The sequence below is a fragment of the Mauremys reevesii genome, linkage group 2, assembly GCF_016161935.1.
Source record: "Mauremys reevesii isolate NIE-2019 linkage group 2, ASM1616193v1, whole genome shotgun sequence".
Classification (NCBI taxonomy): Eukaryota; Metazoa; Chordata; order Testudines; family Geoemydidae; genus Mauremys; species Mauremys reevesii.
This window is the reverse complement of record NC_052624.1, coordinates 68289962-68314746: the sequence shown is the minus strand read 5'-3', so window position 1 is coordinate 68314746 and position 24785 is coordinate 68289962. Positions and strand designations below refer to the sequence as shown.

General features: G+C 43.5%; 1 pseudogene; it reads right to left on the bottom strand.

Annotated features, from left to right (window-relative positions):
* Positions 1-1909: 1909 nt before the first annotated feature.
* LOC120397253 lies at positions 1910-10522 on the bottom strand (annotated as a pseudogene).
* Positions 10523-24785: the final 14263 nt, after the last annotated feature.

The following is a 24785-nucleotide window of genomic DNA, read 5'->3' as shown; positions in this document are numbered from 1 at the left end:
TACAAAGTGAGACTTCATAGCGCTTGGTTAAGGATCTCAATGGTGGCAGAGAGAACCTGATTCTGATCTTGCACTGATATAAGTCAGGTTTAATTCCATTAAAATCCCCAGCATTCTAATGGTGTAAAATCAGTCTGTGGGATCAGAATCTGGCTCTGGAGTAGCAGGTGAGAGACCATGCTTATTTGCTCGTAAAACAGAATTGCTATTGCATTGAGATGAGCTGAATAGTTGGCTAGACTGAAAGACAATGGAGTAAGGATTCATTCTCACATTGAATGAGGTCCTTTGTTTGTTTTTTCTTGAATTTTAATGTGTATGTCTATGTAATCCCAATAAATAATGGAAAGTGATTAATGTAGGGCTCTCAAGGGTGAAGGAAAGACATGCTGATATTAATGCTTTACGTGGTTTTGAGTATTGCATCCTACATACTTGACTCTCAACTCACTGACATTTATTTTAAATCTGACAACTCCATTGACTTTAGTGTAAAAGTATTGTAAGATCAGGACTGTCCTGTTTTTCTGGGTTTCACCTTATATTGCAGATTATTTATGAACATTTCTAAATTTTAGGTTACCCTCCCCTAAAGCATAATCTTACTGTATAATTATACTACACAAATACAATTGTTAACACTGACTTATTCCATATTATTTTCCGAAATATACAGTGTGGAGAAAGGGAAAATGCTATAGTTGCAAAAATGAGCAGTAGCTATAATACAGTTTCAGAATAATATAGCCACTCAAGGCTTTTTGAGCATAAGCTAACATCTTAAGTGGTGGGAAGCTTTCAATTTTCAATGCACTTGAAGGCAAGTTTGTTGTCTTATATATACACTGTCATGTCTCTTGGCTTAATCATGAGTGAAAACTGCACCACTCCTGCTTCTTATTGTGCACGATGGATTCTTTTGAGATAGAGCTACCTGGCACATACTACAAAAAAGCCATTATTGCCCAACTGACTTTGTAAAAGCAATAAAAAAAATGAAGTCACGACTTGAAAATTCAGGTTCAGTACTGATAAGATAACGGTAATGAATGTTAGAGCAGAGTCTATTTATAGACGTATGTCAGAGCCATAGTGCATTGAACAGTAGAGGAAATCCTTGGACTGATACCATGCACACAGTGACAGCTATATACAGGGGCGGCTCCAGGCACCAATACGCCAAGCGTGTGCCTGGGGTGGCAAGCCACGGGGGGTGCTCTACCGGTCACTGCGAGGGCGGCAGGCAGGCTGCTTTTGGCGGCATGCCTGCGGAGGGTCCGCTGGTCCCGCGGCTTCGGCGGACCTCTCGCAGGCATGCCGCCAAATCCACGGGACCGGGGACCTCCCGCAGGCAAGCTGACGAAGGCAGCCTGCCTGCCGTGCTTGGGGCAGCAAAATACCTAGAGCCGCCCCTGGCTATATATAGCTTAGCCACTCCACTGGGTATTTTTTTTCTTTGCTTTTTAAATTTTTTAGTGACTCTAGTGGTTGTGAAAGATGGTAGAATGACAGCTCTGGAGGCAGGCGACCTGTAGTTATCCACAGAACAGGGGAAAGCATATAATGGCAGTGTAAGCTTCCCTCTGCTCCTTTGTCCGTGTCTGTCAGTCCCAACCTGGAGAGGACTACCTGCATGGTGGAACTCTGTGAAAATCCCAGAATCCAGAGTCCACCTAAAATTTGGATAGATTTGGGTTCTATTCCTTGCTCTAAACTCAGGGCGGGAAAGAGCCCCAAAATCAGTGGCTCTGTCACGTGGCCCTTCCCAGTACCTCTGCTGTCCCCATTTTTTCCTAAAGCCCAGTGACCCCCAGTTTAACTTAAACATCTTCAGATATCCCCAATCCTTATTCTGTGTTTAACAAGACTCTAGGTTTTGTATTCATTCTTGTAGTTGTGTATAGTACATTTATTTGCCTTTCCTGGCCTTGATCTTCCTCAGGTAGATTTCCAGTTCCTTGCCTTCCAGAATAGAGCCATCTGCTCAGCCACACTGTGCAGCTCTGGAGGTGATGCAAGCAAGTAGCTTTCCCTGCTGGAATTGCTTCTCCAGGATGCCGCTGATCTTGGCATTCTTCCACTCATCATATTTCTTCTGGGTCTTCTTTGAATGCTTCTTATTTAAGATTTCCTCCTCCTCAGGAGTCAGTGTAGTGCTCTTCTTGCATCTGACAATCAAGGTGTAGTGGGTTTCAAGCCATTGTCGGTACGGGATTCTCTCAGTGAGAATGATGCAGGCTACGCCAGCTCATTGTTGCAAGCATTGTAGACCACCTCAGTGAATCTGGTCTTGCAGATGCAGCACTTAGATACACAAGAGAAGTTGCCAAAGTCCAACTGCAGAGCACGATATTTCTTGTTACCACCATGAACCCTCCTTGTGTGAGTTGGGCGCGGGCCAATCTTGGTGTTGCAGTCGGTTGCCTTATCTCCCCTGGATGATCAAGATACAAAAGGAGCACTTAGACAATAAAGTAATTGCAGAGAAATTTGCAATTTAAATTAATTCTTTGCTTCAGTCTTCATGGCTTAGGATGTTAGGGAGATTCCCAAACCTGAGCTGTCCTTTGTAGGTGACAAATCCTGAGGAATTGTCAGAGACTGAGGTGTCACTAGAGGAGGTTTTAGAATTAATTGATAAACTTAACAGTAACAAGTCTCCGGGACCAGATGGCATTCACCCAAGAGTTCTGAAAGAACTCAAATGTGAAATTGCAGAACTATTAACTATGGTTTGTAACCTGTCCTTTAAATCGGCTTCTGTACCCAATGACTGGAAGATAGCTAATGTAACGCCAATATTTAAAAAGGGCTCTAGAGGTGATCCCGACAATTACAGACTGGTAAGTCTAATGTCGGTACTGGGCAAATTAGTTGAAACAATAGTAAAGAATAAAATTGTCAGACACATAGAAGAACATAAATTGTTGGGCAAAAGTCAACATGATTTCTCTAAAGCAGTGGTCCCCAACGTGGTGCCCCCGGGCGCAATGGCGCCCACGGGGGCATCTTAATGTGCCTGCATCCTGGACCGCAGGAAAGCACCCACCAAAATGCCGCCGAATTTCAGCGGTATTTCGTCGGGGATGCCTCTCGATGATGATGCTTGTCGCCAACAAGTGATGTCATCGAGAGGCGTCACCCCCGAATTTTGGCAGGGATGCCTCTCGATGACGCCGCTTGCTGTCAGATGTCTCTAGAGATACACCCCCCCCCCCAGAAGTTTTCCTGAGTCCAGATGCCTCCTACGCTTTCATGTGGTAACTGGTTCCCTCCCTCTTGCTTCCCTGGGGCCACTGATTATGTTCTCTTTTCCACCCTGTTTCCTGCATCCTAACAAGTTAATTGAGGTCTAATAGGCAGTCAGAGCATGAAAACATGCTTATTAACTGTACCAGCCACAAGTTCTAATGAGCAATTAATTCAGATGCCCCATATTCCCTGGAGTGTAAACTAGGAAACCCCTCCAAGTAACACATGAAAGGAAAGAAGCAGCCCCATTTCTTAACTGGAGCAGTAGGCATTTCCTAGGTAAACTGCTAGGGATTATGGGGCATGTGTGCCACTGACACTTGGAAGACAGTGACCAGTGTGGGAGTAGAATTGTTCCCTCCTTATGCCACTTTTCTGCTCCAAAAGACAGTCTGGGGACTTGGGGAAGCAAAAGACAATACTAGGCTAGGTATCTTTCCTCAACGACTCTCCTGAGGGGCAAGCCACCATCCTATTCCCCTTAAAGATATTAGCAGGCTCAGAGGGGATATGCTACCTGCAGAAATGCTGCTTGAGAGGGGGAAGATCTCCAGAGCTCACTCAAAAATCCTAAGGTCTGTATGATCTATGGGAGATTTCTAGGAGGTTTGAGTTAATATAGAACTTAGTCTTTCCAGTGCACTCTGCTTGATACAAGCTGCCAACTAGACATAGAGCCATTGATCACTACCTTTTGAGCCCAATGATCTAGCCAACTTTCTATCCACTGTATAGTCCATTCATCCAGCCCAGTCCATTCTTTAACTTCCTGGCAAGAATACTGTGGGAGACCGTATCAAAAGCTTTGCTAAAGGCAAGGTATATCACGTCCACCACTTTCCCCATATCCATCATAGAAGGTAATTAGGTTAGTCAGGAATGTCTTGCCCTTTGGGTAACTATGGCCGCTAGCAGAGTGATAAACAAACCAAAGAGAGACTTTCATTCAACTAAAGTACTGTCGGCTAACCATTTTTTAATTGATTATTTAATGCAGTCTGTCTTTTGTCTGTCATCTTCTAAGCCTGCCTAGAAGGAGAAAATTGTAAAAGCAGCCAAGAAAAGCACAGCCTCTGTGAAGGCAGAGGCAAAGGTAGAAGTGGCTGAGCACAACGGTTCCAAGTGAATCAGTTCACGATTCCTTTGAGAGATTCAATGCGAGAGACAGAGCAGCAGTGCCTGCTGTGCTTTATTCAGGCAATCTTACTCCCTTACTCCAAGACATTTTATTGAGATTAATGGGCTGGTGTTTGAAATTGCAAATGACTGGACCGAACCAATACCTGCCAAAGCAAAGCTAGATTTACAATGAATTCAAAGACCATTGGATTCAAAACCTGATTGACTACATTGTACTTGCATAGGGAGTATTTTTGTATTGCATTCAAAATATCCATAGTTAAGAAAAGCCGCAATGTAAATATTACATGCAGAAAAAAATACTTTAATGGAACATTATTAAAGTTGCAAAATCAAACACTCAAGTTAGGAAATGCCAGATTTAAGGCTGCCTGTGCAACCTGAATTTGGCTGTCCTGTGCATATGCATTATGCTACAGTCTTTTAATTACATGACCACATACTGGTTTTTCCACAGGACTCCTGCCTCATCAGTGCACAGGATGGACTTGTTCTGGGGATGGCCTTCTAACCCTCTAGACTTGAGTGCTTGAGCTGCAGTGTCCACACAACTATTTTAGCACACTAGTTCAAGCTCTGCTAGTGCCAGTCTGTGTACCTGAGCTGGGAGGCTCACTCCCAGCTGCAGTGTACACACTCCAGAGTCTATTAGAGCTGCCAGCTGGAGGGTCTAGGCTAGGGGCTGATCTAAAGCCCATTAAAGTCAATGGTAGTCTGTTTGATTACAATAAGTTTGGGCTCAAACTCATCATCCTTTAGCTTAAGTGGTAGAGGCTCGTGCTTCTAGCACTGAGGGTTCCCATTGCAAACCCTGCTTTTGGCTCAAGCAGGGGTCAATTACACCCGCTGTCCATGGCCTCAACAGTGGTCCAGAGGCTACAGTTTGGGCTCCTCTGTTTTAGAGTTTAGGCTATGTATGACTGAAAGGAAACTCCTGTGCCCGGTGATTCTCTACTTCCACTCACTGACACCTGTCTTCAAGTCAGTGATGATATGCAAAGTCTCCATAAGCCTGTGTTTTCAACCTCAAATCTCTCCTTTGTTAGCATACGGGGGAGTGAGGGGTTATAGAATGACTTCATTAAAACATTCTAGATCAAGGAATGAGGCAACCACAGTTGCCAACAGACTTCATTGGGAATGTTGCTTCCTGAATAATACTCACAATTTTCCTCAGTATCCAAGTTGTTTGGCAAAGGTCTCATATGGGATCTCTGCCCTAGGACATCTTTCAAAAATACTTGCCATTTGGAGCACTGTGGTGCATTTCAAAGCAAGAGGAGCAGTGCTCTTCAGAAATATTTTTACATGCCTGATAGGAAAGTAATATCTGGGAGGGAGGACTTAGCAGTGTCCAGCACGGGCATGAACACTGAAAGAAGCTGAGTAACTACTCTCAGAGCCCAGTACAGTACATTGCTGTATCAAGATAAGCCCTAGATACACATATTAAATGGGGCAATATATATTTATTCTATCATGCTACTGGATCAGTTTGTTTTTAAAACAATATGATTATTATGTTATGGAACTTATTTCCTAGCCTGTCACATGTAGGTAATCAGACTCTATGGGTGGGGAAGTGATTTATGATGTGATGAAATAATGAATCATTAGTGGTGATGAAAGGTGCTAGACTGACAGCCTAGAAAATGAAATTATTTATCTGCAGCAAGAATAGAAGTGCAAAAGTCCCGCATTCTGCTGTGTGGATGTGCCTTAGATCTGTTCTATTCCTCAGGGTCTCATTCCATCCTTGGCTTCTCTGCTGAGGGTGCAAGTGTGGTAATAGCTTTTTATGAAACAAACCCGTCTGATAGGAAATGGTCTGAGACAACCAACTCCTTTCCTACAGGTTCTGGGAAAGCTGAACTAAAGCAATCAGGGGCTATAGATGTATCCTCTCAGGAGGGCATCCTTTGGCCCTGTATCACACCATGGCCATACGTTATGGCCTTACACTTCCTTGGGGTGGCAGTGACAGGGTTCTCCAAGCAAAAGGAGTCTGCTGGAATCTCCTCTGAGGGCATACTGGGCTTCCCCCTCACCAGTCCACCACTCATTATTTTTAGATGGATTGGGTGCTTTCCAGAGGACTCACCCTCATTCATCCAAGCACAGGACTCGGGAGCCATGGTGGCAGCAAGGGCCTTTCCTCCCAAAGTCCTCTGCACAATGGTGTTGGTGAGAGCCCGTAGAGCAGCGAATTTGAGTTAACACTCCAGTAAGATGAACCATTCTCAGAACTATTGTTTCAGGCTATCTGCAGACTCAGGCAAATATTGCTGCATCAGTTCACATTTTCAAGCTTGTCTTTTCAACCAGGAGGACTAGAAACATACTTTTGTAAAAGGAAGGCTGAAATTCTGAGGTAGTCATTATGAGCAGCTAAAAGTATTTGTTGAGTTTATGCCCTTATGTGGCCCTGGGCTCTGCTAGTAAGGAGTGCTGGGGAGCGCAAACCAAAAGGATGGTGCAGCTTGTGCATTCCTCCTGCGCATTGAAGAGCGGGAAAGTGGGATTGTGTAAGTTTACCCTGGGAACATGCAGCTCTGTACCTCTCTCTTCAAAGGGGTGGCAATCTAGCCTTACATAGTACGCAATGAAAAAGCTGGTAAAGTTGGGGAATTTTAAATGGAGCCTGGGCAGGAAAAGAGATGTAAACACTAACTGAAAGAACAAAAACCAAAACAATGTAGAAAGAAGGAGAGGACAAATGAAGATACAAAACTGTACATAAGCTTCTTGCAGAAAAAAAAAGAGAGCGAGCGAGAGGGAAAGAGAAGCAGTAAGAACTACATTTACTCAGTGCACTAAAGAGCCAGACTGGGGTAGGTAAGGCAGTCATTACTGAGTATGGTGAGCTCCGCTCCTAGATAATGCCAAACTATGTATACAGTCATAATGCTAGATATCCAGCCCCAATAAGAGGCGGCAAGGAGAAAAGGAGGTACGCTATCTGAGTACTTAATGACAATGGTACAGAACCCTCTGGAGAAAACACTACAGTGGGGAGTGCTTTATGAGGAAATGCCAACCCCACAGTGCTGCTAATTATTCCTAGCACCTTCTTACTTTACTGGGAAGGAGGCAATGAGATCTGATATTTACAGCTCCTACCATAGGCTTTTTGTATCTCTGACAGGCAAATTTATGAGCCTGCTGTATTTCATGTGTCTTGCAGATTGCAGAATCTGTATCATACACCAGGGGAGAAGGAGGACATAGCCTTGAGCACCATTGTCAAGCTGGTGGTAAGTAGAATTCCTTGACCACATTACTCTCCCGTGCTCTGTATAACTTGACAATGTACGTATCTAAAGAGTTGCATAAGATACCAAAACCACTCCCTTGGACAAGCAGTGGGAGGGTGCTGCGGACTAGAAACACACAAGATAATAAGCTGTACTATAAATGCTATTTTTTCAATGTTATTCTTTGCTGATAATTTAATAAAAAGTGACCTGTTCTGTGACTATTGATAACAGGAGTACATCTTACACAACTGTAACTTTGAAACTAGATTGCTCGGCGATATTGCTTTCCCTCTGAATGGGCACAGTCCTGAAGTTCTCACTCGGGGCCATGCTACAAACCCTTACATGCTACTGACTTGTATGTAAGGAGTCCATTGATGCCAGTGGACTTCTGGTGGAGTGGGCTCTCAGTTTTCATAATGCAAACTCCCACTAAAGTCATTGGAAGTTCACTGGAGTAAAGGATGTCAGGATCTGACTCGGTAGAAAGCCTTGACTGTTGTATATTATGGCCAAATTGGAATAGAACCAGTTTTTATAAAAGCCACCGTGGTCACTGCATATTTCTGGGCATGTGTATATTCAGTAATGTACTGCTTTCAAAACCACATTTTGATATAAAGTGTCATCCTGGCTGGGAGCAGCCAAAATGCCACTTTTGAATGAGTTTCTATTGAGAGTTCTAGTTGCTAAGAAAAAAAGCATTTGATTAAAAAAAAATGGTGCTTCTGCTCTGCCCCATTCCATTGCATGATTATGTGCAAACAGCTCTCATTTTCAGACCATTAGAAGATAATTAGGTAAGAGAATATTTATGCTTGCAAAACATAAGGAGCTAAGTCAGTCTTGGGAGCAGATTACGGAAGATTTGAATGGAGTAAATTAAGAAGCATATTTGGCTTGATTTAAATTGAAGATTTTTCTATCAATTTACTTTGAATAAGAAAGGGAACAAAAATTAAAAGGAAAGTGTTACAGATGTTTGGAATTAGCACTTTATGCTATCATTTGAAGTGAAAGAACCAGCTCTAAAGTGAGACAAAAATAAATTACTGGTAGCATCAAGTGCAGTTGCTCTTGGGATGTAAAATCACTCATTCTGAAGTTGTTGGATTTTTGTATTGTGGTAGTGCCTAACGGCCCCTAATAAGGATCAGGGCTACAGGTATGTGCAGTGCCTACCACATGTAATAAGATGGTCCCTGTGTCAAAGAATTTACAATCTTGGTTTATGACTTAAAAGGTAGAGTAAAACAATTGGAGCACAAGGTAACAGCTAGTGATGCCAGATAATCGTTTCACAGTTTAATGCTCCCAATTGCAAAGGCAAAATTAGCTGCTTTCTTTTTATCTACCTCATTGCCTAGGGAAGTAGCTGCTGTATATGATTTTTTAGCTGCACATAATTTTACTTTAGTAATGAGTTAAATACTTCACAGCTGATATTTGCCCTTTGATATCATGGGTTTCCAAGTGGAGCCATGAACTGACCCACTGATACCACTGAAGCAAATGAGGGCAGAATGTATGCATCAAAGGGCAGAATTTGGCTCTTTATATCTCTGGCGAGTGACTGATGCTTCGTGGAGATTTGTGAAGGAGGAAAACAGTTATGCCATAAAAAGAAGGTGGTTTGGAAGTATATTATTCAGGTCCAGAGAATGGAGGCTACATAATATCCTGATTTAAAATAAATATCTATCTTTATTGCCATAACCATGGCCACATATACTAGCAGTCCCTTAAGAATAAAATTTGAATATAAATTCATTGAATGGCTTTTGTGACAGTTTTCTTTTACAATATAATTGCAAAGGGGATAACATAGTCTGAATTGGAATAGGAACATTTTCGTAGAGGGGTCTGATGCATTCGTGGTATTGAAACTTTAAGCAGGTGATCCAAAAAGGCAATCTCAATGGGAGATGCATTTTGTTGAAATTCTGTAGCCCTGATATTAAATGTTTTAATTGACTTAGCGTGGCCATTTCAATGTGTGTTACCAGTTGTCAGCGATGACACCAGGTTTGAATCAGAAGACATTTTATGGCATCAAAACACATTTTGTGGCTGGCAAAAGCACTGTATACAAATCTTCCATAAAATCACTGGGACTTCGGTGCCTGTAGTGGATGAAACTTTGGGACCTGTGTCTGGGAGACACATTCTATGCCATGTTTGTCTTTACCATTGATTGTAAAAAGTTACAATAGACTATAGATTAACAAGACTCTTAACTCATGTTTACTACCGAACTATGGCAGTTGTCCCATTGATTTCAATGCCACTTTTCAAGTAGCAAGGTATTAAACATGAATGAGGTGTGACAGATATGACAACTTCCTGAAATATCCTTGACAAGCCTTATTGAATTAAAGTGAAGTATCTTTGGAGTCCATTGTATTAAATGCAAAGATTATGCATGATTGTGGGCTGGGATTATATGTAACCTCTCAAGGGCGGACATGTGATTCAAACTTTGGGAAGTGTTATGAACTTCAAAGGACTGTACTGAACAATGTGCCAGACAAGGATGGACTCCTGGGACAAACAGTGTCAAGTGGTTTGCCTGGGGAATCTCTAGGGGGAGATGAATGCAAATTCCCCACTTCCAGTTCTACAAAAAGCCAGCCTTTTGAAGCTACACCCTGAGAAGCTGTTACCTGTTCCTGGAACCTCAAGATCAAAGGTTCAAAGAAATAAAGGCCCAATCAAATCAAAGACCCATAAAGGAAAGACTAACTATGCAAGTTCTAAGCAAAGGTGGTTATGAATTTGTAACCACAGAAAACCCCCTTTTGAGGGGGTTGAAGGATTGACTCTTACCAGATCCCTTGTTGGAGGTGATCTCTGGTAATCTTATTAGCATGCATGTTGGTTCTTTTATCATCTTCAATCTGTTTGCTCTGTAATGTTTTCACCTTAAGAATAAATGTGCTCGCTTAGAGAGAGCTGTGTGGTGACTTGTAACTGCTGGCAATTACAGCTGTGTATAGCACTCAGGGAGAAAGCAAGGCAACTACTCTGGCCTGTTGAGGCAGTCTGGCTTGCTGAGAATATCACAGTGTAGGCAGGGATCTGTGAAGCCTGGAAAAGGCCAGATCATGAGGGAGAGGGATGTGATGATGGCCAAGGAGACAGAAGCGTAGAGTGGGTGCCCTTGAGGGATCGCAGAGGGAGAATACAGGTGCAGTTGCTCTGAACTGTGACATGAGGATTGCAAAATCTTTCTAGAAATGGTGAGATAAACAAAATGTTAAGATTTGTGGCCATGTAGTTTAATAGTTTACCTACGTAATTATAGCTGGCTCACATGGGACTGTTACTGGGGAAGGTGAGAAGAATTAGCATGGTGCATGTTCAGTTTGATAGAATTTACTCACATAATGAAAACGTCTCAATCTGATTCAAATTCCCCTTTCTGTAAGAAGTGAAATTGTCTTAGTGGCTTCTGGAGTGCACATAGAAATCATGAAATGTTGAGGGTAATCAAACTTCCTGATAATACAATTGTTCCATGACCTGCTCTAGTGCTGCTTTAATAAAATGGAACTGTGGTCATAAATCATGACAATGACATGAGGAACTAATAAGTTTGTTGCTGCTCAGCCTTGGAAAGATGCAAACCAACCAGAGAGGGCAAAATTCACCCGTTTACAGTACTAAAGCAGTGCATCACTTGTGTCCTGCTAAGTCCCTCAGGCACTTAAGTGGTGTATAGGTTTTGTATTGGCCCTATGCTTAGCAATGAATCTCACCCAAGGGGATGAAATTCAAGGAAAGAGTTTTTATAAGAGAACTTGGGGAAAACATTACAGTATTGTTTCTTGTCAGCGCGTGCTTAGCAGGGAACATGATAGAGTAATTAATCTTTTCTTTCCAAAGTGTATAACCCCAGTCTTCTTTTCTTCTGCTTATAAACTTCCGAAGGATTTTCCTTTAGGGCTGAAACTTTGGTTCATCTCAGCCAAAAAGTGACCTTTTTTTTTTTTTTTTTTTTTTTTTTTAAAGGGGAAGGGAATGGGGACCTCCTATTGGCTATTTTTGACACAGGCAGACAATTCACAAGCAGAAACAACTGCTTATACTTCCTCTCCTCACTGCACCATTTTCTGCTCAGGGTGTATCTTATGTTGTACCATGATATCTATAGTCATACAGTGACTGCTCTACTTTCTGGGAATGATGAGATAACATACTTGATGAATAATGACAGATTGGCTCTTTTATTCTGTTTTCACTAAAAAAATTAGCAATTCTCTCCCTTGGTATATTGCTGGCTTCTTTATGGGATATGCATCTCACATATTAGTGCTGATGCAGTTTCCATTTTTGATTAAACTACTGCTGCAGTTGGCTTCATAACTTCGGGATCAATAGGTGGAAACAATTGTTTATCCTTGAAAAATACATTTAAATAAGGGGGGGTCAAAAGGGAACCAGCCGGAATTAAAATTGCTGGAGTGCTGCAACATGTTCACCCTTGTATAATACCTAATTAAAATCTGCCTTATTACTATATTATGTTGCATTACTTGTTGAGTTGTGTCCTTGTCTATTCTTTACTGTATTACCTGCCATTGATACTTAAAGAGGATCTATCCTGATCAGCAATGTGTTGTGGCTTTAAGAAAATTCATAGTTACAATACCTGGCTATTGCAAATTAACATAGCCTGAAAGTGAGTGTTGTTCATACTAGCAAAATCAGATGTAGGCCAAAACTTGTAAAGGTAGATGCATAAAGTTAAGCACCTAAATAATTGGCCTATTTTTCATAGAATCATAGAATGTAGGGTTGGAAGGGACCTTGAGAGGTGCTCTAGTCTAGTACCCTGCGCTGAGGCAGGACCAAGGTTTGTGCAATACAATTAATAGGAACTGTGGCTGCTCACAAGCTTTGAAGAGTGGGTGATCTTTAGGTGCTGTCAGATGGATTTGAGGGCCTAAATTTAGCTACCTACGTTTGAAAACTTTGGCCAGAATTAATGTTTTTTCATCCAACGCATTTTACATGTAGCACCCATGAGAAACAGAAATCGAATGGTATGTATATTATCCTGCACAAACAGGGGCTGGAGAGTGGAAATTGTTGGCCAAGTACATTAAAGTAAATCCATTCTCTGAACAATTAAAAGTGCCTTGCAATTAATATCCACACAAAGGAGCTAGGACCTCTGGTTTTCACTGAAGAGCTCTCACATGTTAAGCTGAATGTCACTCAGTTTATCCAGTTTAGAAAGATAAAGGGCTAGTCAAGGCTGGCGGGATTTGAACCTACGGAACAGTGTGAAACAAAGGAGTGTTTGAGGGATGCTTTGTCTTTTATTTGTGGTGGTGCTCCTCATCCTGGACTAGATTTTCCTAAGGTCAGAGTAAGGTCATCCTTACTCCCTGCACAGGATGGGGGAGTAAGCTACGCCTCACAGAGGGTATAGAAGTGTGTACAGCCTGTGCTCCACCAGGGAGGGATTGCAGCTCCATTTCACCCTGAAATGTGCCTAAATGGCATAGTGTAGCCCGTAATGAATAGCTCCTTTGCAACTATTTGAAGTAATGTAGCCCATATCAGACTTCTCAGCTTCACACTGAAGTCAGTTTAAAAATAGAGACTATGATAGATAGTAATTTCGTTTGCTTTCAGTGGTATCACCAGTTCTTTAATGATTCTCTAATTCTTTAAAGTTCCTGAACTTCGCAGCTTGAAGCCCTCCAGTTATTGGCTCTTGCAGTGCTTTTCATCCTCAGCAGTGGTTTCACCAGACATTTTTTAAATGAGAATAAAAGGTCATTTGGCTAGTGACTAACAAAATAGGGCTATTTAAAGTCCTCATCTCCATTCCGGCTTTGTTTCTTTTGACCTAATGAACAACTACAGAACACATTAGATCACAGCTTCCGGAGCTCTCGCAATAACACTGTTACAATATAATACAATTTCTTTGTTTTACACATGACTGTTTTAATGTTAAGAAGAGATGTTAAGAAGAGACATTTGTGACTTCTTGTACACAGATACAGGTCTATCTTGTGCTTAACATTTGAAGAACTCCCATTGGACTTCAGTGGGTAGTTCTGTGTTTTAAAACAATGTAATTATATGGCCCTGAGAAGGGCCACGTTGGTATAATTATATACGTTTATATTTAATTTTAAAGGAAGTGACTCATTTTGTGTTATAGGAGAAACTGGGCAGGAAGTACAGACAGCTTGCATGTAATTTCACCTGTCAATCTCTTACTGTGTTAGTTAAATAATTCTTTTTAAATTTAGCTTTATATTTCTAGGTCTGGTTTCATAGTTTATGGTTTATATTTAAAGTCTCTAGTTCCTGAGAGTAATGAGGAATGCTGCATTAGCCTTAGTTTTCAATCTTTTAGAGTTCTACGCTTGTCTCAGATCATCCATCCGAGAACGTCAGGTAGTTTACATACAAAGATTAGAACTATTCTGTTCATCACTTGCTGGAGAAGTGGGGTGACAAATATAAATGTTTAATACTTCCAAAGATGCTGAAAATAAGGCTTTTGCCAAGAGGAAAACTAAATTCTTGTGCAAATTGAACTTTGAGATGCACTATCAGAAACTTTCACCGTTTGGATAATTTAAAGTAACAGATGTCAAGTTTTCATTTTTTTTAAATTAATATAAAATAGGGCTTAACCTGTTGGGATCGATTTTATTTCTTCCTGTAAGCATCAGCAAAAAAGTTTGAATGTATCTTAACACAATCATATATTCCCAAGGTCTTATCCCATGCAACTGATTTTTTGTTTCTTTCTTTGTCCTATTGTCAAACTAATATTCCTTCTACTAGAACTGTATGATTGTAATGGTTGCATAGGAAGACCAATGGTTGCATTGGAAGACCTCAGTCTATTAAAAGGGATTTCTCCTGTCGTTATGTACCTGTACGTAAATGGAACTTCACTCATAGATGCATTTTTAAATAGCAACTTCTTGTTAAAGTTTCTGAAATGAAGGTGTAGCTTGATACCATAGCCATGTACCTAAATTCCATTTTTTTAGGTAGTTCGTTGAAGCTGGACCCAGCAGAGAAGAAGATACAGACACAGAAGAGCTCATTTAAGCACAACTCGCTGCCCTGAAAACCTTTATAGTTCTGTAGCAAAACTGAAACTAACACAAAAGTGAGGCTTTGCATTGGGGCTGGAGGGTGTGCTCAAACGTTTAAAGGGGTCAGGACATCCCAATTGAGAAGTAGCTTTTCTCATGTAAGGAGTAGGGGGATGAAATTAAAACAAGGAAAATGTAGGCAGACTATCAAGAGTTTTTTTCTAACACTGGAGCCAATCCTGCAATTTTTTTAATAACTCAGAATTCCTACAGAACTGTGGAATTGGGCTCTGAGATCTATTAGACTGTGACACAGATTGCCAAAGGAAGAGGTAGAAATTGTATTGCTTGGATCCCATAGAACCAGAATGCGTAATGCAGGAAACAGTCTTGCATTGGCACGACAATGGAACAGTCAACCTAGCAGGCTAAACTTTCATAACATGGCCCGAATTTGTGTGCATGGTAATGTGTGCATTTAGTTATTGCACTGTATCACTTTTTTATTTCGCATAGAAATGTAGTGCAAGTAGGCTTTGTGTATGTACATGAACTCAGCTGCATGCTCATACAATTAAACTCATGCCTGCACAGACAGCTAGCATGAGGGCCATGTACCACTGAGTTCCCACTTAAACCATATTTTGAGGTTTGCGGCAGTAATTTGAGTGGTGAATTGGCTTTGAGCTGGCCCTCTGGGCAGGGATGAGCTTCATTCAGTCTGCAAAAAATGTATACAAATAATTTGTATGTGCAATGTCATGGGCTCTGTTTAAACCCAGATTTAGGCACCGCTGCAAATTAGACTGTGATTGAATATGGGGGTTTCTCAATGTATATTGTGAACCCCAAAATATGGTCTTTGATTTCCGAGACGGTGCATTGGAGGAAGCAAATGGTTTCAGCAGATGCCCCCACAGACATAAGACTGTGATTGCAAGTCATTGCAACCATCATGGAGCATGTTCTTTAGCCACACTGGCAAATTGAGGAAAAAAACAGCCTGACCCTGCCTGAATGAGCTTTAGGGTAGGGAAGGCTGTGCCTCCCAAACAGCCTGACCCTGCCCCCTATCCAACCCCCACCCATTTCCTGCCCCCCAACTGCCCGCCCCCCTCAGAATCCCCGACCCATCCTGCTCCTTGTCCCCTCACTGTCCCCAGAGACCCCACCACCACCCCGGGACCCCATCCCTGTCCCCTGACTGCCCCGACTCCTATCCACCCCCCCCCCGCTGAGTCCTGACAGACCCCTGGAATGCCCACAATCCAACCCCCCCATTCCCTGTCCCCTGACCGCCCCCCAACCTCTGCCCCCTCCCTGTCCCCTGACTGTCCCTGGGACTTCCTGCCCCTTAGCCAACCCTCTGGTCCCTTACCGCCAGCTCCCCCCTCACCTGGAGCCTCAGCCCATCCAGGAGCATCCCTGGACAGCTGCAGTGTAGCTCCGGCGGGGCCCCTGAGATCTGCCCCGCTCAGAGCCACTCTGCAGCGCTGTCCAGGGACGCTCCTGGATGGGCTGAGGCTCCGAGAGAGGGGCGGAGATGGGGTCGGGTCGGGCTGGGGCCGGGAAGAGAGCCTCAGCCATTCTCGTGGGGGCCCCTGCGGAGCCCGGGGCCTGGGGCAAATTGCCCCACTTGCCCCCCCCCCTCCCCGGGCGGCCCTGAAGAGGCACAGGGCAACACAGTGTCAGTGTAGGTACTGCATTACTTACATCGCCTGTTGGCTGTCAGTCCTGCGCGAGGCTCACAGCTGGAGCTGTCACGCATCCCCCGGGACTGATAGCCTGAGCTTTGAAAATAGAACTAATAGGCTTATCCTATACTATCCCTGGTAGTGGTCCTCAGCTGTCAGTCCATTTCTGTAGGTAACATCAATTAAAGAAGAAGAAATCAGCAGACAATGTTTTTCTTCTAGTGCCATCTCATACCATCTTTCATTGTACTGCTCCGTAAGAATGTACTGCTTTTGTTCTAGTACTGGTAAATAGAGCTGGCCAAAATTTGAACCAAAACACCCCCCTCCCCCCGAAATAACAAACAAAAATTTCCAGCAAAATTGAAATTCCACAAAAGCTTCATTTTGGAAACATTGATGCATGGTGTTTCTGAAACAAAAATATGCACCCACAAGACCATGCAAATAGTGACTGAAATGCACCTCATTCTTGTTAGTTTCACTGTTGCACAGAGTGAATAGCAGGGTGAAACTGGGGCCTGGGAGTGAAGAAGGAGGTCAAGTGTCTACTCAGCAAAAGAACTGTTGAACCCACTGTGCTTTTTTTAGTGAGAATTCCTGGTACACAGAATGTGTTTTAGCTGTATGGTACTGCTCCTTTAACTGAAACAGTGGATAATATTTGATAATATCTATGAATATTTCCATGCAGTGATTTTTATTCTAAATTAACTAGAGAACTGACAGGAAATGTAGATTTTTAGAAGCAGATCCAGTGTGAAATAGTTTCCTGCTTTGAGCTGCATAGGTTTAAGAGATGATTGGTGCTTTTTGTTTCTCTAATGATGCATCCCTATAAAGCCAGTTTATAGTCCTAACATAAGACCTGCAGCACTGTTGAGTCAGGCTAGTGCGAGAGTTGTTAAGAGTGTAGAGGGCAGACTGCTGGAGCTGCTCTCATAAAATAACATTAACCTTTGTGCCTGCCTGGATTTACTTCCACATGATCCTCCAGTTTCAAAAACTGAGATTCTTATTACCACACAAATTAATTCTGTCCTTTGTTTTTTTGTTCTGCATTTGATGGGCTGTAATTGGGTTCTTGGCATTCACCGTGAAGCACATTAATTTTGCTTTAAAATCTTTTGAAATTGAATAGCAAAAAATAATATGCAAATCCTGCATGAAAAAGTGTATAATTCAGAAGCTGCACTAAGTGTGGCTCTCCTAACTGAAAGAATAGAAGCTGCATTATCTTTTAAAGATTGCTTGCCTCCTCAAGGTAAACTGAAAGCCCTATTGCCTCCCTAGTCTTGACAAGTGTTCTTGCAGCATGCTGTTCAGATTCTGGAGGTTTTTCTAATCTCCTTAGCTCTGCAGATGCCTTTATGATAGGAAGGACTCTTTTCCCCCAGTGGATTTAATTTAAAAAACCACAGTATTGGCTGGTTCACAGCTAGCAATGCAGGAACTAAGTGAAGTTTCTACTATTAAATTCTCTTCATGAATAAATCTGCCAATAAACTCTTTATTCAGGACATCAGTGGCTTGAGAATGCAGTCTGACTAACCTATGATCAAATATGTCTTGCAGAAAATAGCTTCAGGAAGTGACACTGCCTTCATTATAGTCTAGGAAGGAATCAACTGCCTGTCAAGCCATGTAACCCAATCACCTTGACAAGCTTAGAGAAATCCCCTCGGGAAGAAAGGCAGTGTTAATCATTTGTCTTTTATTTACATATCATCAGAACATGCTGATTCTAGTTGAACAAAAAGGATAAATTGTTGGCTGTGAAATGTCCATCAATGGTTTACATTTTTGTTTCTAATAAGGGCTTCAGCTACCTCTGCTTGCAGAAAGCACTCTCTTGTGCCCAACCCCCCGGCCCTAATTAAAGCCTGTCTGGTGTTCCTCACATGCCACATTACAATCAAGGTGGAGATGCAGTAGTGTAGCAGTCTGTCACTTTTAAAAACATCCATTCCTTTTACTCTGGATAACTTGTGTACGTTTAACCCCCCTGTGCTTTGTTAGGGTTGCAGTGGCTAGGATTTGCAGCTACTTTGCTTCCTAATTATTTGGTCTATTCTGTATCCTCCAGAGTTTTTCCTTCAAGTTGTACAGGCAACTGGGTTATGGGAGATTTGGTCACATGAGGTCGCTGCTATTGTAAGGAGAGAGAGACTGACTCTAGAAGAGCTTTCTGGCTATTGTCAGCACAATTCATGATGGTAAAGTAGGGGAAGCCTTTTGTTTTGAGGTGAGTGTAACTTTAGCGCCCTCATGACCAAGATGGAGCCTGCTCTGCAGGCAGCTCTGGCCAAGAGAAGGCACACGCAGGAATGCAGCAGGAGAAATCCCTTCCACCCCAGGGGCACCTGTTCCAAACCTCCCAGAGGGAACACATCCACCCACAGGAAAAGTACAATGGATATAAGAAAGGGAGATATTTATTTACAGAGGGATGAGAGGAGAAAAACAACAAGGGGAAATATAGGGGGAGCAGTATGTTGCCGGCCCAAAAGGCCTGAGGCAGCAAACAGTGATTCGTTGCCCGGTGTGCTTCGCTCCAATAAACACACCAAGGTGGAGAAGCAGTTAAAGTTTATTTGAGCCCAAATAAGGTGCAAGGGAGACATAGCAATCTCAAATCCTGCACACACATACGAGTTGTGTTCTCCTTCTTATACCTGATTTCAGCTAGGCATCCTCATTACCCCCCACTATTCTCCTCCCCCTCCTTTACTTCCCTCCTATATAGTAGACACATTGTATAGCTAGCAATTACTCTAAGCAGGTTAAATTATTCTTGACAGCAAACAATTCATCTCGTTAGTAACTTTTCAAGGCTGTTAGCTTGGTTTACTTTTGAATTTATTACTTTGCTCCCCCCTCTTCCTAAGCCAGATACAAACAGGCCTTCAGTGTTGCACTGATAAGGAGCAGTTACACATTCCATTCTTAATTCTGGCTAGTGAGGTCGATCAGAGTCCAACATGGAAGTGGTTTGGGCAAACATAGCACCAACCTGGGCTCATTCAGGCCTGGCACAGAAAGGCCTCATTAACACTGTGGTTTTCCACCCTCCTGAGTTACCTAGGGCTATGCCTAATGACACCAACAAGTAGAACAAGGTTGCATCCAAACCAAGGCCCCACAGGCCCAGTGGTAGCTCAGTCTGGAAGGGCAGACACCGAGCAATGTGTCTGCACACAGAGTTCAGGAGTCCTGAGCAAAGTTCCAGTCCAGTGGTGAGTCTTGGGTGCTCCTGGTCGTCTTCAGCGCCAGTGAACTCTCCCCAGCAAACTCTTCCGGTGCCCTCTTCTGCCACTCTCTGCAAAGCCCCACAGAGCGACCCCCTCCCCACTTAACTAGCTACAACCTCCCTCCTTGTTCCCAATGCAGAGTCATAAGCCCCAGTACTCACAGCCCCATGCAGCTCTGGGCAGAAATGATACTGGGTCCAGCTCCAGCCTGTCCTTCTCGGCCGATTCCGCCCTGGCACAGTGCTCCTCCTGGCTCCTGTCCTGGGCTGTCCCCGATCGGCCGCCCTGCCCTTCCCAGACTTCAGGCAGGTTCTCTGCTGCTTCACTTTGTGAGGGACTGCTTGCTGCCATCTCTCTCTCCCCAAGAGCTCCAGGGCCACACCCCCAAGCAGGGCCACCCGGGGGGGGCAAGTGGGTCAATTTGCCCCAAGCACTGGGCCCCGCAGGGGCCCCCATGAGAATGTCTGAGGCTCCCCTCCCTGGCCCTGGCCCCACCTCCGCCTTCCCCCATTCCCCAGTGCCTCAGCGTGCTGCGTCCAGGAGCAGCCATGGACAGCGCTGCAGCGGCCTGGCTCCGGCGGGACCTGAGCTCCTCCCGCTCAGAGCCACGTGTAAGGGAGCGGGGCTGTGAGCTCCGGCAGGCTGAGCGGCAGGAGCTCAGGTCCCGCCGGAGCCACGCCGCTGCAATGCTGTCCAGGGCCGCTCCTGAATGCGGCTCGCTGAGGCTCCAGGAGAGGGGGGAGGCGGGGGTAAGTGGCATGGTAAGGGGCCAGGGCCGGGGTGGGGGTTGGATAAGGGGCAAGGAGTTGCAGTTCAAATTGTTCCGCAACACACGGGGTACATAAGGAATTTTTCAATTAACTACCTGTGACGGTTTGGATCACAGAAACTCCCTGGGAGCTGCCACCTGATGTGCCCAGACTTCTTCTACCCCTGCTTTCTCTGCCAGCTCAGGACTCCAGCACCCTGTCTTGCTGAGCCAGATACTTCCGTCTGCTCCAGCAAAGACCCAGGGTCTGAATTACTTGTCCCAAAGCTGCAGGTTTACCTGAAAGCAGCTAACAGAAGTGTTCCTGTTTTTAACACTCAGATGCCCAACTCCCAATGAGGTCTAAACCCAAATAAATCCGTTTTACCCTGTATAAAGCTTATACAGGTTAAACTCATAAATTGTTCGCCCTCTATCACACTGATAGAGAGACATGCATAGTTGTTTTCTCCCCCCCCAGGTATTAATACATACTCTGAGTTAATTAATAAGTAAAAGGTGATTTTATTAAATACAGAAAGTAGGATTTAAGTGGTTCCAAGTAGTAACAGACAGAACAAAGTAAGTCACCAAGCCAAATAAAATAAAATGCGCAAATCTATGTCTAATCAAACTGAATATAGATAAGATCCTCCCAGTTCTAGAATGCTCCCTTTTACAGACTAATCTCCTTTTAGCCTGGGTCCAGCATTCACTCACACCCCTTGCACACTGTCCTTTGTTCCAGTTTCTTTCAAGTATCCTAGGGGGTGGAGAGGCTCTTTCTTTAGCCAGCTGAAGACCACTATGGAGGGGTCTCCCAGGGGTTTAAATAGACTTCTTCTTGTGGGTGGAGACCCCCCTCCTCACTCCTATGCACAGTCCAGCTGCAAGATGGAGTTTAGGAGTTACCTGGGCAAGTCACATGTCCATGCATGACTCACAGTTTTTACAGATAGCATCCATTGTTTACATGCTACCTTGAACATCCTCAAGTAAACTTCTTATGTGGACTGGAGCATTCCAAGATTCATTGTCCTTTAAGTGTCTCTTGATTAGGTACTTAACTTCAACATTCTGTTCTCCAGGAACTGACCAAATGCTCTGCTAAGGTTATTTAGAAATCAATCCAGTACACAGCCAACATTTATAACTTTGAATACAAAAATGATACATGCATGCAGATAGGATTAATAGATTCAGTAGATCATAACCTTTATATAGATATGTTACATAGCATATGTAGCATAGATAGATTCAGTAGATCATATTCTAGTTATGTCATATTCCCATAAAGCATTATGGGGTACAGCGTCACACTACCTAACAAAATGAAAGATACCAAGGGAATTAATTTGTTTGCAGGTATCATCACATAGTCAATGATCGTAGGGGTTAGAAAAATGGAATGTACATATCTTTCAGGATTTGAGAAGAGAAAGCAGAAGAAAGCTAGACAGACGCAAGAAGAAAAGGGAAAAATAACTCTTCAGGCACAATCCAAGGGCTAGTCTACACTTACCAGCCGGGTCGACGCGGTGAGTTCGACTTCTCGGAGTTCAAACTATCGCGTCTAATCTGGACGCGATAGTTCGAACTCCGGAAGCGCCGCGGTCGACTCCGGTACTCCACCACTGCAAAAGGCGATGGCGGAGTCGACCTTGGAGCCGCGGACTTCGATTCCGCAGCGTCTGGACGGGTGAGTAGTTCGAACTAGGGTACTTCGAATTCAGCTACACTATTCACGTAGCTGAATTTGCGTACCCTAGTTCGACCCCGCTTCTTAGTGTGGACCAGCCCTAAGTCAAGTCAGTTGATTGAGTTGAGCGATGCTGACATTCAAGGCCCTTTAGAACTGGGAAGTGAAAGTGGTGTTGTAAGAGAAAAAGAAAAGGCGGTGTGTGAGGAATCCAAAATATTACCACATTCAGAAAACAATGTTATAGTTTTTGCTGAGGAAGAGAAGTTAATCCAGCCTGTTGTCAGAGTGCTACCGATATGGTGCTCTGCTCTCTCCAATGTTGATATCACTCAGCTGCGTGCGTGTGTTCCCTCTGAGTGCTGTCCCAGCTCTGCAGATAGCTGACACAGCAGACCCGTAGAAAACCCCCAATAACCACAGAGTCTAGTAAGGTACGAAGGCACGTCGGCCAGGTTTATTGTCGAAAAAAGCACAGTCTCCAGCTCCCTGGCAAACGTAGTCCAAGGTGCTGCTGCGGTACAGCTAGCCAGTACATATGTACTCCCTGACAATGGACTCAGCTCAGTCAGTGGCGGGACTTCCACTGCCCCCTAGGCTGGACAAAGACACCGCCCCAAGGATGCATTCTTATACACAGATACAAACAAGTTACACATCACACCTGATGTATTGAGGTGCAACCCCTCTACGTAGCAAGGTACAATCCCTCTACGTATTAAGGTGCCACCTTCTACCTTGTACATGTTGGTTCGATCAAAACAACTCTATCGATCATTTTACCCTTTTGCCCCTGTCATTGGGATGGGCCAGCCTGTTCTTTGTTATCTGTGTGGAATGTGCAAGTATGTGAATGTTCTGATATCTAGTGTTCAGTACCTTTTAGGTACGTATCTTCTTGCAGCATCAGCCCTTTCCTTGCCAGCTTTTGTGAGCAGGGCCTGCCTCTGGCTCACAGCTTAACTTTGCTTTATGTTAGCAAAGTCTTGATCATTACTTTAGTTTAGGCCTCAGGCCTCATACCAGGCCTCTGATACCAAGGTTTATATCTTAGGGCCTCCTCTTACTACACAGCCTATTTGGATAGACAATAGCGGTAACACTGCAATAACTGAGAAGCTGGTACAGTCGAATAGTCCTGCTGCTGTAGATGGGAATGACGAAGAAGAGTTGTGTAGTAATGACCCAGCCTCTTGCAAGTACCTAGATATAAAGAAAAGAGATCTTATTGTATTGAAGGGTCCACCACATAAGCCCGAAAACTTTCCTTGTGATTCTTTTGGCAGGAAATTGCCGATAACAGTTTTTTCTAAACATCCGAGTAATGGTGAATGTATGGTGTGGAGTAAAGATGCTGCAGCAAAATTTTGTTTTCCCTGCAGTCTCTACAGAAGTGAAACTCAAACTAACCAATTACATCATTCAAAATTTGTCGAAGGTGGAATTGCCGATAATTGGAAAAAGGTTTACGAGAAAATCAAAAGTCATGAAGAAAATGCTTTACATTTGAGCAATTACATTAAGTGGAAGGAATTATTTCAGACACTCAGTGATAAAAAAGGCATTGATACAGCATTACAGCATAGTATTAAACAGGAAGAGGAAAAATGGCGTAAAATATTAACTGCCGTTGTTGACGTAATTCTTTTCCTAGCAAAGAATAATCCGCCATTTCGTGGTAGCCATTCTACTGTTGATTATGACGATTGTGGGCTTTTCTTGTCAACACTGAAGCTTGTGGGCAGGTACAATACTGAGGTGAAACAACATCTAGATATGGTAGCTCAATGCAGAGAGTCTGGTCGAAGAATGCAGGCTCACTACCTGTCGTGGCGTAGTCAGAATGAGTTCTTGAAACTGTGTGGGGAGAAAGTTTTAAACTCTATTCTTGAAGAGGTAAGAAAAGCCCAATATTTCAGCATTGTTGTTGGTGGTACACCTGATGTTTCACAGACAGAGCAGTTAGTTTTTATTCTCAGATATGTGATGCAAAAAAACAGAAATTGGGATGTGCGTCAAAGATTAAACTAGTAGATTTTGAAAAGAAGACTGGCGCAGATATAGCAGAATAGATAAAGAGGTTTTTAAAAGAATGTGACTTAGAACTATCTTGGTGCAGAGGGCAGGGATATGACAATGCCTCTAACATGTCAGGAAAATTTCAGGGAGTAAAGACAAGAATTTTGGAAGAAAATGCCCAAGCCTATTTTTCTCCACGCAGTGCTCACACGCTGAACCTCTGTGGCACCCACGCTATGGAAATCAGTGTATAAGTAAAAACATATTTTGGAAATGTTCAGAAACTCTATAAAGTATTTGCTCTTAGCCCTGCGAGATGGAAAACTTTGCAGACCACTGCGAATATATGTCTTCATTCTGTATCTAAAACTAGGTGGAGCGCAAGAGTTGATGCTGTTCACCCCTGTAAGGGTGTGGACTCACCCCTGTGGCACCTCCTGCTGGTCGTCAGAGGGAATTAGTTCGTTCCAGCTTCAGAGCGCCCTCTGCAGGCCTTACCTCACCCTGCCCCCCGTGTCCTTCCCAGGACCCACAGTTCTGGGTCTCCCCCTCCCAGGGGAACCCCCCCCACACACACTTTGCCTCAGTCTTGGCTACTGCCAGTCATCACTTAGCCCCCATTCACTGGGGCAGACTGCAGTGTATCAGC